Source organism: Pleurodeles waltl, chromosome 3_1, assembly GCF_031143425.1.
Source record: "Pleurodeles waltl isolate 20211129_DDA chromosome 3_1, aPleWal1.hap1.20221129, whole genome shotgun sequence".
NCBI lineage: Eukaryota > Metazoa > Chordata > Amphibia > Caudata > Salamandridae > Pleurodeles > Pleurodeles waltl.
The window spans coordinates 1790508356-1790525376 of record NC_090440.1 but is presented as its reverse complement, the minus strand read 5'-3'; the positions used below and the strand labels follow the sequence as shown (position 1 = coordinate 1790525376).

General features: G+C 48.0%; 1 protein-coding gene across 2 annotated transcripts in view; it reads right to left on the bottom strand.

The window, feature by feature from the left end:
- DNAH7 (dynein axonemal heavy chain 7) overlaps positions 1–17021 on the bottom strand; it is a 1158398-nt gene that overhangs the window by 16661 nt on the left and 1124716 nt on the right. The gene's annotated exons all lie outside the window — the stretch shown is intronic.

Here is a 17021-nt window from a genome sequence, read left to right as displayed (position 1 = left end):
TCGCCCTATTCTGGATTTGCAGGACGTTCAGCTCTTCCTCAAAAAGGAGAAATTGAAAATGCTCACTCTGGCTGCCCTAGGCCAAGGAGACTGGATGGTAGCGCTGGACTTACAGGATGTGTATTTTCACACTTCCATCATGCCTGCCCACAGGTGCTACCTCCGGTTCAAGATAGGCCACAAGCACTTCCAGTTTACTGTGCTACCCTTCAGCCTTACCAGTGCCCCTCGGGTGTTCATCAAAGTGATGTTGGTGGCTGCAGTTCATCTGCGTAGGCTAGGGGATTTAGTCTTTCCCTACCCCAATGACTGGCTGTTAGCGAACTTCCTGGATTCACTGTGGTTCACTATAAAAGTACAAATTACTTACCCTCAGTAACAATATATCGGATAGAAACTTCTAGTTGAAAATTCCTTACCTTAGAATTTCCCCAGGCGTCAGTCTGGATCCGGACATTTTTCTTCAAGCAGTACCTCTGCGCGCCATCAGGTGGCGTCGGTTGACTCCGCGGGCGTTGTGTTCGCCGTGATGACGTTGCGGTCTTATATAGGCACCACCACGGTGCGCTGACATCAGTTTCTTTTCACAAATTTCCACGCCAAAAGCATGGAGCCATGAAGAACACAGAGTGGTGCGCCAAAACTAGGGCCCTTAAGGGGAAGTTCTTGTCCCTAGAAATCAGTTTGCAGTACACGGAGTGTAGGAAGTTGGCTCTGTATATACTATCTCAAAGTGAGAGATGGTGTGCACAGAGTCCAAGGGTGGTAGTGTGGTAGAGTAGTAGGCTTATCGGAGGGTAGTTTTAAGCATTTGTTGTACACTCACAGGCAATAAATGAGGAACACACACTCAAAGACTTAACTCCAGGCCAATAGGTTTTTATATAGAAAAATATATTTTCTTGATTTATTTTAGAACCACAAGATTCAAGATTTTAGGTAAGTACATAAAATGCAAGGTACTTCACACAGGTAAGTATAGAACTTTGATTTAAAACAGTAGTACACACACTTTTAGTTAAAATGGCAATAAGCTATTTTAAAAGTGGACACTGCAAAAATCAACAGTTCCTAGGGGAGGTAAGTTTGGTTTGTTTTTGCAAGTAAGTACAGCACTTACACAGTCAGACTCCTGGGCATAGGCAGCACACCGTTGGGGGTTCAAGGCAAGCCCAAAGTCACTGCACCAGCAACACAGGGCCGGTCAGGTGCAGAGGTCAAAGGAGAGCCCAAAACACATAGGCGCCTATGAAGAACAGGGGTGCTCCGGTCCCACTCTGCTTACAGGTACGTACTTGCGTCCTCGGGGAGCAGACCGGGGGTTTTTGTAGAGCACTGGTGGGACACACGCAAGCACACAAAATACACCCTCAGCGGCACAGGGGCGGCCGGGTGCAGTGTGCAAAGCAGGGGTTGGGTTTCCTATAGGAAGCAATGGATGGACATGGGGGTCACTTAGGTGATGCAGGCAGGGCAGAGAGGGGTTTCTTGGGCCAGCCACTGACTGGGCTAGGATGAGGGCCGCCTGCTGGTCACTCCTGCACTGGTAGGTGGTTCCTCTCTGTCCTAGGGGCTGCGGGTGCAGTGCTTGGTCCAGGCATCGGGTTCCTTTGTTACCAGGCAGTCGCGGTCAGGGGGCGCGCCTCTGGATCCTCTCTGCAGGCGTCTCTGTGGGGGTGCAGGGAGGTCAACTCATGGTGTCCACGTCACTGGAGTCCCCTGGTAGTCCTCTCTGTGGTGTTGGTTCTCCTGAACTCAAGCCGGGGGCGTCTGGTGCAGTGTGTGAAGACTCGCGCTTCTGGAGTGAGGCAGGAGTTTCTTGAAAGTTGGTTTCTTGTTTGTAGTTTTGGACCGAGCCGCTGTCCTCTGGAGGTTCTTGGTCCTTTAGGTGCAGGTCACTCCTCTGAGTCCTCATAGGTCACTGGTCCTGCTGGATGCCTTGCTGTGCAGGTTCTTTGAGTCTGGCGCTAGGCCGTTAGGGCTAGGGCCAAGTCAGTTGTCGTCTCCGTCGTCTCTGCGGGGCTTCAGGTCAGCAGTCCTTTTTTTCTTCAAGTTGCAGGAATCTGATTTCCTGTGTTCAGGGTCGCCCCTAAATACTCAATTTAGGGGTGTGTTTAGGTCTGGGGGGCAGTAGCCAATGGCTAATGTCCTTGAGGGTGGCTACACCCTCTTTGTGCCTCCTCCCTGAGGGGATGGGGCACATCCCTATTCCTGTTGGGGGAATCCTCCAAAGACAAGATGGAGGATTTCTTAAGGCAGGGGTCACCTCAGCTCAGGACACCTTAGGGGCTGTCATGACTGGTGGGTGACTCCTCCTTGTTTTTCTCATTATATCCTCCAGACTTGCCACCAAAAGTGAGGGCTGTGTCCGGAGGGGCGGGCATCTCCACTAGCTGGAGTGACCTGGGGCGCTGTAACACCAGGGCTGAGCCTTTGAGGCTCACCGCCAGGTGTTAAAGTTCCTGCGGGGGGTGAGAAGCACCTCCACCCAGTGCAGGCTTTGTTCCTGGCCACAGAGTGACAAAGGCACTCACCCCATGTGGCCAGAAACCCATCTGGTTGTGACAGGCTGGCAGGAACTGGTCAGCCTAACACTAGGAGCCAGACTGGTATACAGGGGGTATCTCTAAGATGCCCTCTGTGTGCATTTTTCAATAAATCCCACACTGGCATCAGTGCGGATTTATTGTGCTGAGAAGTTTGATATCAAACTTCCCAGATTTCAGTGTAGCCATTATAGAACTGTGGAGCTTGTATTTGACAGACTCTTAGATCACGTACTCTTTATGGCTATCCTGCACTTACAATGTCTACGATTTGGCTTAGACACTGAGGGGCATAGTGGTCATGCAACTATGCCCTCACCTGTGGTATAGTGCACCCTTCCTTAGGGCTGTAAGGCCTGCTAGAGGGGTGACTTACCTATGCCACATGCAGTGGGATGTGGGCATGGCACCCTTAGGGGAGTTCCATGTCGACTTAGTCATTTTCTCCCTACCAGCACACATAAGCTGTGAGGCAGTGTGCATGTGCTGAGTGAGGGGTCCCCGGGGTGGCATAATACATGCTTCAGCCCTTCAAAACCTTCCCTGGTCACAGGGCCCTTGGTACCAGGGGTACCAGTTACAAAGGACTTATCTGTGTGCCAGGGCTGTGCCAATTGTGGAGACAAAGGTACAGTTTAGGGAAAGGACACTGGTGCTGGGGCCTGGCTAGCAGAGTCCAATCACACTTTCAATCATAACTAGCATCAATAAGAGGCAAAAGGTTAGGGGTAACCATGCCATGAGAGGCATTTTCCTACACTGGGTACGACAGGAGGTTTGTAAAGGAGAATGGCTCCATTGTGGCCCCTCTCACAGAACTGACCTCCAAGAAAATGCCCCAAAAGGTAAACTGCAAAGTAAGCTGCTGTAGGAAGGTAACCTCTTTCTAGCCTTGTTACCCCCACTTTTGGTCTGTTTGTGAGTATATGTCTTAGGTGTTTTTACTGTCTCACTGGGATCCTGCTAGCCAGGACCCCAGTGCTCATAGGTTGTGGCATGAAAGTATTCCCTGTGTGGTGCCTAACTGTGTCACTGAGGCTCTGCTAACCAGAACCTCAGTGCTAATGCTCTCTCTAAGATTTTAAAATTGTCACTGCAGGCTAGTGACCATTTTTACCAATTCTGATTGGCACACTGGAACACCCTTATAATTCCCTAGTATATGAACCTCGGTGCCCAGGGTACTGGGGTTCCAGGAGATCCCTATGGGCTGCAGCATTTCTTTTGCCACCCATAGGGAGCTCAGAAACTTCTTGCACAGGACTGCCACTGCAGCCTGAGTGAAATAACGTCCACGTTATTTCACAGCCTTTTTACACTGCACTTAAGTAACTTATAAGTCACCTATATGTCTAACCCTCACCTGGTGAAGGTTAGGTGGAAAGTTACTAAATGTGAGGGCACCCTGGCACTAGCCAAGGTGCCATGAGTATAACGTAGTTTACTCTCCATTAACATAGCAAACATAGGAATGGAAATCTTAAATTCAAATATACAACATACAATATATTTCAATTTAGATATTTATTATAGCTAATTAAACATTCAGTTCGCACATAATATAATCAACATAGAATCAACCCAAAAATTATAATACAACCCCCTAACCTAAATGAAACATACATATATGGAAACATAAATAACATACCAGTAGATACGCAAAAATAAACAAACACAGAACCAACAAAATCACAAAATAGTATACATACAAATTTACAACCGCCTCATACATGAGAGGATATTTGCCAAGGTGCCCCCACATAGTTCAGGGCAATTTCCCCGGACTTTGTTTGTGCGAGAACACCATTACATGCGTGCACTACATATAGGTCAATACCTATATGTAGCTTCACAATGCTAACTCCAAATATGGCCATGTAACATGTCTAAGATCATGGAATTGTTCCCCCATGCCAAATCTGGTATTGGGGTGCCAATCCCATGCATCCCCGGGGCTCCAGCATGGACCCAGGGTACTGCCAAACTAGTTCTCTGGGTTTTTCACTGCAGCTACCGCTGCTGTCAACCCACACACAGGCTTCTGCCCTCCTTGGGTCTGGGCAGCCCAGTCCCAGGAAGGCAGAACAAAGGATTTCCTCTGAGAGGGTGTTTCACCCTCTCCCATTGGAAATAGGTGTTAAGGGCCTGAAATCTCCTGTGGGTCGACAGAATCTTCCCCCTGCTAAACTTCTGCATCACCGGTCCTCTGAGTCCCCTCTCATCTTGACAAGAGTGGTCCCTGGAACACAGGAGCTGGATTCAAGTGACCCCAGCAGTCCAGTGGTCCTTCTGTCCAAATGTGGTGGAGGTAAGTCCTTGCCTCCCCACGCCAGACCGTAATCTTGTGTACTGCGTGATCTGCAGCTGCTAGGGCTTCTGTGCACTTTTGCAAGGAATCCTTCATGCACAGCACAGTCCAGGTCCCCAGCACTCCGTCCTGCAGTGCTCAACTCGCTGAGTTGACCTCCCTCTTATGTAGTGTTGAGACGACTGCCGTGCTCAGATTTCTTGAACGCCTGTTCAAGTGCTTCTGCGGGTGCTGCCTGCTTTTGCGTGGGCTCTCTGTACTGCTGAGCGCCCCCTCTGTCTCCTCCTCCAAGGGGCGACCTCCTGGTCCTTCCTGGGCTCGGGCAGCACCCATTTTCTTCAACCGCGACCTTTGCAGCTACAAGGCTTGTTTGTGGTCTTTCTGCGTGGGAATAACTCTGCATCCTCCAGCACACCGTAGGACATCTTCTGTGAAAAGGAGACGTTCCTGGCACCTTCTGTTGTTGCAGAATCTTCAGCTTCTTCAACCCGGAGGCAGCCCGTTTGCACCTTCATCCGGGGTTTAGTGGGCTCCTGCCCCCCCCGGACACTTATGTGACTCTTGGACTTGGTTCCCTTCCTTTACAGGTCCACAGGTCCAGGAATCCGTCTTCAGTGCTTTGCAGTTAGTTGTTGTCTTTGCAGAATCTCCTATCACGACTTTAGTGTGTTTCTGGGGAAGTAGGGTAACTTTACTCCTACTTTTCAGGGTCTTGGGGTGGGGAATCTTGAACACCCTTAGTGTTTTCTTACACTCCCAGCGACCCTCTACACTAGGCCTTTGGTCCATTCGTGGTTCGCATTCCACCTTTAGAGTATATGGTTTATGTTGCCCCTAGGCCTATGGCAACCTATTGTATTCTACAGTGTTTGCACTACTTTTCTAACTGTTTACTTACCTGATTTTGGTTTGTGTGTATATTCTGTGTATTTTACTTACCTCCTAAGGGAGTATATCCTCTAAGATATTTTTGGCACATTGTCACTAAAATAAAGTACCTTTATTTTTTAGTAACTCTGAGTATTGTGTTTCTTATGATATTGTGCTAAATGATAAAAGTGGTATAGTAGGAGCTTTGTATGTCTCCTAGTTCAGCCTAAGCTGCTTTGCTATAGCTACATCTATCAGCCTAAGCTTCTAGAACACTAACAATCTACTAATAAGGGATAACTGGACCTGGCACAAGGTGTAAGTACCATCAGGTACCCACTATAAGCCAGGCCAGCCTCCTACAGCTGCCAAAAGGTATTTGACACCCTGAAAGAAGCAAGGTGCTCAGACACCTGTTTTTAAAGGTACAGATTACACAGAGCAATTCATAGTGCAAACAGATGCCTCTGAACGTAGGATAGGAGCAGTTCTGTCCCAAATCAGTAATGATGGCCATGACCAATCTGTTGCTTTCATTAGCATGAGGTTACTCTCCAGACAGCAGCGTTGGAGTGCCATTGAGAGAGAAGCCTTCGCTGTGGTTTGGTCCCTCAAGAAGTTGAGGCCATACTTGTTTGGCTCCTACTTCCTTGTTCAAACTGATAGCTAATGCAGATGAAAGGTGAAAATCCCAAACGGTTAAGGTGTTCCATCTCCCTTCAGGGAATGGACTTCACAGTAGAACACAGACCTAGGACTAGCCATGCCAATTCAGATGGCCTTTTCAAGTTCTTCCACTTATAAGATGAAGACTCTCTAGGGGAAGGGTAGCTTCATCCTCTTTCTTTTTGGAGTGGGGGTCCCGTAGGAAAGCACTCTTTTTGACATTTAAAAAAACAAACTTTTTATTGAGAATTATAATGCACTTGATGCAAACAGCAGAATACAGAAAGAAAAGTTAAACAGAAAAGTAACTAGTTGGGAAGAAAAATAACAGAAGCCACACAATTACATTTGCATCACTCTTGAACCAATTATGCAAGACTTGAGAGGGTTGAGGGATGCGACTATGGGGGATCATCGCAGGTTAGATATAATGACCATGGGAACATACCCCCGTTATTATACACATTATATTGCTAGCGTGTATAATCAAAGCACCACAGTACTGAGGTATTTTCAAACCTACCTCGCATGCATGAGAGATCATATATAAATCAATGTGAATGCGGATATGTGATAGCCACAGCCGTAGGGCCATATGTTGAGTCAATCCTAGTTGCGGGAGGCTTCCTCGTGTGGAATGTGTTTCCCATTATGATACCACCAAGAAGAGAGTACCATTATTCAGGTCTGTAAGGGGTCACATTCTCTCTGCTGCCCTTAAAAGTATACCGAGCCTATCACTTATAGATGAGGGTGTAGTAGTATATTTTGTTCATGGGGGGTCAGGTGTCATTTTTAGCTTCTAGTCTGATGAAGAATATGTTCCATATGTCACTACCCCCTAATGGTAATCCCTTACGTAGCAGTGCTTTTAGTATCTCCACCTCTGCTCGATCCAACTGTAGCAAGGAGTGTTGACATCTGGTGATGTCCGGGGGCGACGGCGCCTCCCAACTCATGGCAATAAGGCATTTAAAAGTAGTAAAAGTCAAGTCTATAAATCTGTGTAGGTGTTTGTCTCCGTGCTTCTTGTATCGTAGCCCCAGTAAACAGGATTCAGGTGTGGGTGTTGAAGCATGATCTGTTATGTCAACTGTAGTCTCTATCACCTGACTGTAGTGGGGGGCATTCCCATACCATGTGGTAAAAGCTGGCCTCGCACAGGCCGCATCTCAAGCATTTAATGGACAGGTAAGCTTGGTGTAAATAATTGAATTGGGTAAATCGAAGCTTGGGGTTGAGTGATACACCTTTAACTGCAGCCAATGCGGACGCCCATGAGCCCTGGGGCAGAGGTTGGGAGAGTACCTCGTACTAACAGGCTCACGCGTTTTCCACCCCCGTACAGTGTGTTATGTTTAAGTCAGTGTATAATATAGAGATTGCTTTACTGGTCCCCTGGTCGGATAATGTAATTGTAAGAACTTACGATGTTATTGGTTCCAAGTCGCCATTCCTCTGTGTATTAAGTCACCTGATCGCACAATATGATAAAAATAATCCTCCGTTGAGGCCGTTAGATTCTCTAAGTTCTTCAAACGTCTGCAGTGTACCTTCTGCAAAAAAGTCGCCCACCATTATAAGTTTAGCAGTCGTCCACAGAGCCAGGTTGCAGTGTCTCAACATATCTCGAACCGCTGGTAGTCGCGCTATAGGTATTAATGGGGAATACGGTATGTTTGTAGAGGTATTGTGTATGTATCTGTGCCAGCAGGTTCTGGCCATATTCTATAGTAGATATCCATATGTGGGAAAGCATGTTTTGTCCGTCAACCAAGTATACACTGGGGTCGTTCCAAGAGTCAGTCACATATGCTTTTTATGGGTTCTGGGACTCACTCAGCCACCACAGCGGCCATTGCAGCATAGTAGAGTTCACGATTAGGCATGCCTAGACCTCCCCTGTCAATGGAATGCTGTGTCGCATTCAGGGCCACCCTTTGTCTACTCTTCCCGCAGATTAATTCAGTTAGTAAACTATTAAATATTCGAAAAAGAGACTTTGGGAGAACAATTGGTAAAGCTGTGAAATAGTATAACAGTCTATGGGGAACAAGCATGTTGGCTATGGCCACTCTTTCCATCAGTGAAAGCAGGAGTGAGCACCAGAAGGGGAGTGATCCACAAATACCTCTTACCACCCGATCCAGATTGCTGTCTCTCAAGTCTTTCAGGGAGTGATACATCTGCACTCCAAGATATTTAAAAGTGGTGTGACACCAACTTAACCGATAATGGGGGAGAGTCAGCTGGGTGCCTGGGGGGGGGGAACAGGAGACATGGGAAAAAATGCAGGATTTTTACCAGTTGACCTTCAGGCCCGATATTGTTCCAAAGGTGTCCAATAAGGACATTACCTCAGGGACAGCCGCTACATGGTCTCGTAAATAAATTAAAGCATTGTCTGCATAAAGTGATAAGATGTGAAAACTTTGGGACACTGACTCCCCCAGTGTTCCGCTTTTGGGTCAGAGTATAGGACCCTCACCCATCTCAGAAATCCAGTTGCGTATCCCATGTGTCTTAGAGTTGTAAACAAATGATCCCAACTGAGCGTATCAAACAGTTTTTCAATATCAAGCGAAACAGCCCTCCTCCCGCTGTTGTTATGGGCACTGTTGTGAAGAAATCAGAGCAGCCTTCTAATATTTAAAAAAGTATTATGTCCAGGAATAAAGCACGATTGATCCTCGTGTATCAAGTCAGGCATTAACGTGAAGAGTATGTTCGCTAGTAGTTTCCCCAGGATTTTACAATCCAAATTTAGTAGGAAAAAAGGTCTGTAGGATCTCACGTCTAGGGGGTTGCGGCCGGGTTTTGGTAAGACTACAATGAGGGCCTCACGTAGTGTCTGTGGACGTTTAGCAGACAAGTACGCCTCGGCGTACATCTCAAGCATAGGTGCTAGTAGATGGGATGACTTGTCGACTAGTACTCGACAGGCAAGACAGCAGTTTCAGGGGCTTTATTATGGGCCCATTGAGTTATAGCAGTGCAAATTTCTTCCATCCTGATTGGGGCGTCTAATTCCTCTTTATGGGACGTGCGTATTTGGGGTAGGGAAATAGGGTAAATAAAAGCGAATACCTGTGCTGATGACAGTGGCTCAGCCGCTGTGTATAATGATGAGTAGTCATTTTTGAATGCTGAATTAATGTCAGCCTGTGTGGTGAGCATGTCGCCACCGTCCAGCCGAATTGCCCCAGAGGATGTATGCCGGGGGGACCTCCTTTACTAGCCATGCCAGTAATCAGCCCGATCGATCACCCTCGGCATCTTGTTATGTTATGTAGGGTCGATAGTCATGTTTCGGCCTCCTTATGCTGTTCTCATAAGCTCCGGAGGAGGTCCAGGTTGGCTGTCTGATTAGCTACAGCTTCTCAGCTGCACAAAACTTAACATCTAGTGCGGTCACTTCCTGGAGTAGTTCACGGCGGACCCCCAAGGATGCAGCAAGGCACTACCCATGCACCACCACTTTATGTGCATCTCATTCAGTAGCCCGGAGCAGTGTGGATTTATGGTTTTGTGTAAAATATGTGGAAATACATGTGGGTAGTTCTTGGTGGAAGAGAGGGTCCGTCAATGTCTCTACCTGCAATCGCCAGGTCGGAACCTCGACTACAAAGAAGGATTCCTTTTTTTCTGAACCCCCGCCGTGAAGTCTGGGTAGGCGGTGATGCTTGCATTCTTAAATTTCCACAGTCCATGAGTGCGAAAGCGGTTGGAGTATTAAGTCTCTATCGCAGTAATTGAGGAAGCAGGCTACATATGGCTGGGGAGGGCACCGGCGGTGGTGGTGGCCTTCCCAGAATTCTGTGGGCTCACTCTATTGAAAAGAATTTTGGGATTTGGTCTTCAAACACTGTGGACATTAACCATTGTTCTAGAAATGACTCCGCACTGGGGTCTTCTACCCTCTCCGGGATCCCCCATGAAGTGGTTATTGCGTCTTGAGCACCCCTCTGCATCTTCTGCCCTCCGTTGTAGTGTTGTTACGTCTGTGGTTAATTGCTTCATCTGTGTTTATAGGTCTTGGACAGTTGGGTGCAGTGTCACCACCGCAGACTCCGCTTCCTCCACCCTGACGGATAATTTGCGATGGTCTGGCCAAAGTAGGTTAACGTCTTGCGCCACTGCATCAATCCTGGATTCCAATGATGTTTTAGTGTCTAGTATGGCCTGCAAAAGTTTCTCGAATTGGGGGGAGTGGCTGTGAAGGGTAGAATCTAGTCGCTGCAGGGCATGAGTAGTGTTGATAATGGCAACGACTGTGCCGTCGAGCTGTCCTTCGCCAGGGCAGTCAACCTCGTGTTTTTAGGCTTCCCCATCCGATCTCCTGCATGTGTGGTGGTCACGCTAGTATGGAGAGACATTCACTGCTGTGGCTCCAACTGGAGGTTATGGGCCCCAGTCCGAACCTCTGAACCACACACTGCCAGTCAGTTCAGCATATGTGCCCAGACTTTACAGACTCTTGTTCCCTAAGGGATAGCCATCAACTAAGCTTACTCCAAATGTCAGTAACAGTATGGGCTCGTCTGATCTTACACAGTTACAGTGGGGTGATAGCTTAGTGCTGGCACAAGTCAGTTATTGTGGGAGTAGCTTCTGACATTCGGTGGCTTACAGCCATATTATGCCCTGTGAACACACACTTCAATGTGAGAGTGGTAGATAAGTCTAAGGTCTTGGCTATCCCGACGATTCTGGAATTAGCAAACTGGCTCCATGATAGGCAGTCTCTTTAATGTCATGATGTGGCCCTGTAGATTAGTGTTCCTTCTACTCATAGTTCTAAAGCTAGTCCTATTTGGGAGCGTGCGCCACTGCAGCAAAGAATACCGCTCACCGTCTTGCCCACTACCTCTTGGGCAGACCTCTGCGGAAGACTCAGATGGGTGTCTCCCTCAGACCCCCTCGTTCCGCGTGGTCGCAACAGGAGAGTCATGATCGCTCCCGTCACACTCCCACAGGTAGGCCGTGTCTTCGCCTGGGGTTGGGAGTGGGATCTTCAAGGCCCAGCCGCCAGCTCAGCCACCTCGTGTGTCACCTCTTCAATCTCTGGCCCGTTCAGGCCCCCGCGGGTCCCCGCTGGAGCTTCCAATGGAGGGGGTAGAAGTCCCAACCTCAGGGATCGCTCCAGATCACTTTGAGGCACTGGCGGGGGGTCCACCCAGCTCCACCACGCCTTCCACGCAGGGCCTTGTCACACCAGGAGGCCCGCAACAACCGAGTCCCAACGTGTGCTTTGCTGTCCCTGTCTCGGCGGCTTCTCACCTCTTTCCGTCCGTGGAGCCGCCGTTTGGATACTCTGATGACTTAAGGGGGAGAGCACGGCAGGTCCGCCGCTTTGCCCCCACACCACGTCTGTGCCCTCCTCTTTGGGCCCGAACGGCAGCAGACGAGCTTCTGCCCCTCACAAGCATGCTACAGCAGTCTCCGCAGCGGTACCTGTTGATACCCCACTCCCGGGGCCACCCAGGCAGCAGATCGAGTATATAAGATGCCGCGTTTAATCACGATAGACGAGTGGCCAGGTGCAGAGCTCCAATCTAGGTTCCTGCTGCGGTCGCCATCTTGGACATGCCCCCCACCCTATTTGACATGGTTAGCCTCCACTTTTTGCCTGGTTTCTGATGTGGCTTTGACTGTTAGTATATTGGGTCCCCGCTAATTAGACCCCCTAAGTGCCAGATCTCTCTTCCCAAAACAGCACAATTGGCAAACTCTTTAGCTACCACTGTAAGACGCTAGTAAATGGTATCTCTGTTACCCAGGGCCTGGGGTACTAAGGAAGGTCTATGAGGGCTGCAGCACCAATTGTGGCACCTTCAGGGACCCCTCATCTAACCCACACAGTGTTGTAATTGCAGACTGTGTGTGTTGGTGCAGGCTAAATTGAAAACCCAAACTGTCTCACACCCCTGTGTGCCAGACTCCCCAACACTGCAAGTGCAGGTTTAAGTCACCCCTAAGGCAGGGTGCATCCTGGCACATGCAAGGGCATATATCCATGAGCAGATATGCCCCTGCTATGTTTCTGTCAATTCTGAGACATAGTAAGTGCACTGGGAGCCAATCTAAATGTATGTGCTGAACACTGGTCATTACGAGTTACATGATAGCTTATCTGAATCCTGGGATGCTTGGTATAAAACATTTCAGAATAATAATCACACACTGACCCCCGTGATGGATTTATTAAAACATGCACACAGAGGGCACCTTAGAGGTGCCCCTGAAAACCTACCAGCTACTAGTGTGCTGACTGACTGTCCCTGACCAGTTCAGCCACCACAGACACATTTCTGCCCCACCCCCAAGGTGAGAGCCAGTGCTCTTGAGCGCCTGAGATAAAAAGGCCTGCTCTGGGCAGAGGTGGATCTCCTCTCCCAGGGAGGATGGATATTCCAGTGTGGGGAGTTTCTAAGGCCTTGCCAACTTTGTAATGGGACCCAGGTCTCTCCAGATGGTGGAAATTACCCCACCCCCTGTCCTGACCCCACTTTTGGCGGCAGCACAGGTGGGAAAATTTGTTCAATTAGGAGGAGTGCCCACTTTGTGCCTGCCCTACCTTTAAGGTGTACGAGCTGAAGTGGACACTACTTTTCAAATTCCACCATCTTGCTTGGAGGGAATTAAGCCACTAGGGCTAGAGTTATGCCCACTTCCCAGCAGAAGTGGGTCATAGAAAGGGTAGTTATCCCTAAAGATGGTCAGCACATTGGCTACCACCTGGCACACCTTGTAATGCCCCTAAATTGAGCATTTAGGTGGCATCCCTGAACCTTAAAATTCAGATTTCAACAACCTACGAAGACCCGGACAAAGAAGAATTGCACCTGCAGAAGGGGAAAAAAAAGAAGAAGCAGCTGCTCTGGGAACCAGCCCCTTCAGCCTACCTGCTGACCTTGAAGGATCCTGCCCAAGAAGCCAAGTCCTCCAGCCTTCAATAAAGACTCAAGTCTCCCATGGGCAGCGGACCTGCCCTACCAGAAGAACACTAAGGAAAGGACTCTGCAGCTGCAGAAACCACAGAAATCTGACACCTTTAGTGGCCATTGCACCAGACATCCACGACCTGAGGTGAACCTAACCAACGGTACCAATGTGGTTCCCCAGCTGCCCAGATACCGAGCACAGTGTGGTCTCACTTATCTTGGACTCTCCTGAGATGCCTGCAGCCTCTGCATGAAGGTCCCCTCTTTCACCGGCTTGTGGGGAGAGAAAATGTGATACCTCCTGCAACCACTGCACCTGTGAACCCTGACCCCAGCTGAGGTGGATCATCTATGCCAACGACGTCCCTCAGCCCCTAAGAGCTCGAATCTATCCAGGGTCCACCACTGCCAGACTCCCTGATGACACCTGCATACTCAAAACACAAGACCCCCTAACCGCATGTGCTCCTGGACGTGAACACCCAACGCCTAAAGTCACCCCTGCATCCTTCACCTCTGAGCACAGGAGAAGAGGACCAAAGGTGCACTCAAGTCCCCGAGCGCCCCAAGTCTACTACTTAATTGCTTGTTGTCCTTGACTGGCTTCTTAGCCAGAGCCCGCAGCCTGTTTGTCATGAAGCTGAACTCCCATTGCGAAACATTGGGCACTCAATGCCTTACTGCACCTCTGCACCCAGCTGCCCCAGTGCCGCCCAGTGTGACCTGTTGGTGTGGTTCTGATCAGTGCCCAGTGCTTACATAAACTCCCTGAGATTGGCTGCGTAAGTTGTTGTTAACCCTGTTTTCCGAACATTGTTTTTCCTCCATAGGATAACATTGAGAGAACTCTGAAAATTGCACTAATTTCTGAAACTGCTAAGTATTTATTCTCAAAACTCTACATACCTGATTACAAAGTTCTTAGATTTGAAACATATATAAAAAGAATTGTTATTTTTCTAAACTGGACTTGGATTTATTCTTTGAGTGTGTATCTCATTTATTGTCTCTGTGAGTACAACAAATACTTAGCACTACCCTCTGAGAAGCCTAACTTCTCACCCACCCCACCACAAAATAGAGCATTAGACCTATCTACTTTTGCCTCTGCAATACCAACTGGGGATCCGTGGACTCTCAGCACAATGTACTTCATTTTAGTGTACTATATAGAGAGCCAGCTTCCTACAAAGGTGGTAAGGACCTGGGCACTGAAAAGGTAATCCTCAATTTTAGCAGATTGGTGTTTAACTTCTACTCTCCTGGCGACCACTGGCCCTAATTTACAGGTCCTCCAGGTGTGCACCCCATCAAAGGAGGAGATGTCTGTTACTACCAACGTCTCTGCTGGAGGGGGACAAAATGGTCTTCCTCCAATGAGTTTTTCCCACCAGTTTAACTTCACAACAGTGCCTCTGGAGACTGTAATGTATTCCATCAAGTCTCCCTCATGTTGGAACCACTATCTGGGCAGGCACTATTCCAGAGCCCTCATGTGCCAGCATACACGAGTGACTAGGAGGATGCAGGAAACAAATAGACTGAGCAAAAAGGATTTTCAGGGCTAGAATATGAACTCCCAATCAAAACACTGGAAGGACATCTTAAATGTTTCAGATCCTCTGTGGATGAGGGAAGACTCAAAGCCTGATAAATTCCGGTACTGCCCAATGAACAGTAGGTGCTGGGAGGGCTCCAGGTGAGATTTGGGGTTATTGATTGAAAATCCTAGTTTGGACAACAGTGAAGTCACGGAAAGGATATGGTGTTATACCAAATAGGGAAAACTGGCTTTAATAAGCCAGTTGTCTAGATACTGGTATATTGCTATCTTTTGTCCACTGAGATGTACTGCTGCCACAGCTGTTAATTACATGAAGACTTAGGGCCATATTTATACTCTGTTTGCGCCGGATTTGCGTCTTTTTTTTTTTTACGCAAATTCGACGCAAAACGAACTCCATATTTATACTTTGGCGTTAGACGCATCTAGCGCTAAAGTTCATGGAGTTTGTGTCACTTTTTAGCGTGGACACCTTCCTTGCGTTAATGATATGCAAGGTAGGCATTCCCGTCTAGAAAATGACTCCGAGGCATGTGCGCCGTATTTATACTCCCGGGCAAAAATGACGCCCGGGAGTGGGCGGGTAAAAAAAAATGACGTCCAGCCGCTTTTGTGTCGTTTTTTAGCGCCTGGTCAGGGCAGGCGTTAAGGGACCTGTGGGCTCGGAAGGAGCCCAGAGGTGCCCTCCCATGCCCCCAGGGACACCCCCTGCCACCCTTGCCCACCCCAGCAGGACGCCCAAGGATGGAGGGACCCACCCCTGGGACATTAAGGTAAGTGCTGGTAAGTATATATTTTTTTTTTTTGTGGCATAGGGGGGCCTGATTTGTGCCCCCCTACATGCCACTATGCCCAATGACCATGCCCAGGGGACATAAGTCCCCTGGGCATGGACATTGGGCTAGGGGGCATGACTCCTGTCTTTGCTAAGACAGGAGTCATTTCAATGGGGGTTGGGAGTCTAAAAAAATGGCGCAAATCGGGTTGAGGCGAAAATTTTGCCTCAGCCTGACTTGCCCCATTTTTTGACGCCCAAGGTCCATTTTCCCCTACGCCGGCGCTGCCTGGTGTAAGTAATTTTTTTTCACGCACACCAGGCAGCTCCGGCTAACGTCATTGAATAAATACGGCGCCTGCATGGCGCTTCAGAATGGCGTTAGCCGGTGTTAAATTATTTGACGCACAACTGCGTTGGCACAGTTGTGCGTCGAAAAGTATAAATATGGCCCTTAAAGTGCTAAAGTCAACTTAAAAGGTAATACAATAATTTTGTAATGGATAGAACCTACCACAAAAAGCAAGTATTTCCTATCGGCCTGGAGCATCGGAGTATGAAAGTACATGTCCTGCAGATCTAGCGACACAATCCAGTCTTTAGTTTCAAATGTCAGAAAAACCTGAGCTAAGGACAGCATCCTGAATTCCTGGTCAACACAGAAGCAGGGATTATCTACATATTTAAGGACCTGGAGTAAATCACTACAACAAAGAAGCAAAGTGACCCTTGGACTCAATTCAGCAAAAAATATTTTACCAAAACATTAAACCGGATCAGTTGGCAGTACTCCATCCTTAAGTGCCTATGAAGTATACAAGGAAAAATACCTAAAACTATGAGGAAAGAGGGGGAGGGGGACATCAACTTGAGTTTTACCTGTTATATTAAAGCACTGTTTATATAAACAAAATGATAGATAAACTCACAGAACCCCTGCCTCAATGCAGGCAGCATATCACATTTAACCACAGACTCAAGACCAGACAAAACAATAACATGTGCAAGAGGCCTAAACAGTGTTTCCCAAAGAACAGTCCAAGGGGGAGAACATATTTGTTGTTTTTACAAAAATGGCCCCTTTGTAGCTGGAGCTGACGTTTTGGTCCTAGTTTAACAGTTATCCAGGACCATCATCAGGGCAGAATATGATGTGGTTCTTAAAATATTAGGCAAACTATGCTTCCCATAGTGTGCGATGGAAGACATAAAAATATCAAATTCAGGTGGCAGTCATCAACATGAGCAAATATATAGGCACACAATACAGAAGACAGAGGATAGTGCAGAGAAGAATGCAACAAGTTGCTGATTATTTAAAAGCACCAATGATCTTTGTAGTAACTCT